The following is a 2,265-nucleotide window of genomic DNA, read 5'->3' as shown; positions in this document are numbered from 1 at the left end:
AGAATCGATAGACACTTGGCGATAACAAAATGGGCGACGTAAAAAAAAAAAACCTTACCAGGATGACGCTATCAATCTACGCACTTCCTTTTTGGAAGTACGCGTCATATCTATGTTTCTTGCTTTCAGTTTTTTCAGTAAGCGCGGCAAAGTATTAGATAATGTTTGCAGACCGCATGATGTACGAAAGGTGGGCACGTGCCATCGTTCAGGGTTTCTGCAAGTGTATACAGGCGCATTCGGGCAAAGGCAGGCCAGCTCAGATAAATTTTTGCAATTTTTCGCTAGTTCTTTCTTGAAGCTAAGAGCTAATCTTACATTATAAAGATCGAAAATTTTGGTAATGCAGTATTTCTGAAATAAATGACCAGTGTGGGCCGAGAAGCTCAAATTCCAAATGGAAAGCAAGGATTTTTTTTGCAGTAAATTGAGTCTATATTTATTAGCAAGCGTAGTAGTTCCCCAAACTAGGTGAGCGTAATTTAGAGAAGATTCAAACAAAGATTTACAAAGCAGTAACTTAACTTTAAGTGGAATTAAGTGGCGGTGTTTGCTAAGAATTCCTGCAATGCGAGACAATTTTATCATTACAGAATTAACGTGGTCATCCCAAGTAAGGTGACTACTGAAGTGCTCTCCTAATACCTTCAGGCATTCCACGATTTCTGTTGAGTCAGAACCAAATTTAACATACTGCGGAACAATGATTTGTTTATTTCGGGGTCGAAACAGCATAGCTTTAGACTTGTTTACCTTTATTTTTAATCGATTAGTAATTGACCAGCATTGAAGAGACTGCAAGACAGCGTTAGTTTCCCTTCCGATCTGGTCAGACGAGTCCAACGAAAAAAGTATGGTCATATCATCGGCATACAAAATGCACTTAGCTTGTTGACATAAGCTTAAAATATCATTAATATATAAATTAAACAACAAAGACTTTGAACTCGACAACTTCGCCGATAACGATGTTAACTTACTATGGGACAAGTTCCAAACAGTTTGCCATTTCTGCATCGATAACTTTATTCCCGTGAAAACGAAGAAGGTGCGCCGCGCAAACCCGTGGATCAATCGCGATATCATTCATTTAGTACCCAAGATCAAAAGGTTGAAAAAGCGTAAGGTAAACAATTCGTTATCCAGAACCCTGCGCCAAACACTAGTGGATAAAATTTGTGCGAGTAAGCAATTTTTCTATTCCACCACCTTGCCTAACTTTATTAAAACTAATCCTTCAAAATTCTGGCGTCACCTAAATGCGAGAGGGCGTGACGACATTAATAGCATAATAATAGGAAATCAAACTATAACCGATAAACAGCTGATTGCGAACGAATTTAAATGTTTCTTTCAATCCGTTTATTCTGATTCAGTGCCTTGTAAAGATATTGGAGAGATACGTATTGTAACCGGACTGAACTCTGACTTTATCAGTTATGAAGGAATAGTTGCAATGTTACTTAATCTTAAATTGAAATCCTCTGTAGGCCCTGATAAGATTCCAAACATGTTTCTCTATCGGTACGCCGAATCCATAGCTAAATTTCTAGTTGTTATATTCCGTCTTTCCTTTTCTGAAGGTGTTGTCCCCGCCAAGTGGCGTATTACACGTACAGTTCCTGTTTTTAAAACTGGCGATCGAGCCATCGTTACTAACTATCGCCCTATTTCGCTTCTCAATTCCTGCAGCAAACTCATGGAGCATATCATTTCCAACTATCTGGTCGACTTTTTAAATTCCCGCAATATTTTAACACCCTTCCAGCATGGTTTCCATAAGGGCCTATCTACTACCACTCAACTCGTTTCTATTGTGCATACCTTTTCTTCAGTTCTCGACAAGTCCGGCCAAGTTGACGCAGTATTCCTAGATTTAAGCAAAGCATTCAACAGGGTTTTGCATTCAGGTCTTCTCTATAAACTTAATACACTTAATGTCCCGCATCTTCTAATAAAGTGGATTGCCTCATACCTTGAACATAGAAAACAATTTGTTGATGTCGGTGGTCACGTTTCAGATCTTGGATCAGTTAACTCCGGAGTGCCTCAGGGAAGTGTCCTGGGGCCTTTATTATTTCTGGTATATATAAACGACATAACCTCTTGTGGGCACGAAAGCGTTGCTATTCATTTATTTGCGGACGACTGTCTTCTGTACAGAGCTGTTGAATCAACTAATAACCAAATTACCCTCAACGACAGCCTGAATTTAATATCTAATTGGTGCGACATTTGGGGAATGAAGCTTAACCAAACTAAAAC

This window comes from Rhipicephalus microplus, chromosome 3, assembly GCF_043290135.1.
Source record: "Rhipicephalus microplus isolate Deutch F79 chromosome 3, USDA_Rmic, whole genome shotgun sequence".
Lineage (NCBI taxonomy): Eukaryota > Metazoa > Arthropoda > Arachnida > Ixodida > Ixodidae > Rhipicephalus > Rhipicephalus microplus.
The sequence above is the reverse complement of the archived record's forward strand: the minus strand, read 5'-3'. Positions refer to the sequence as shown.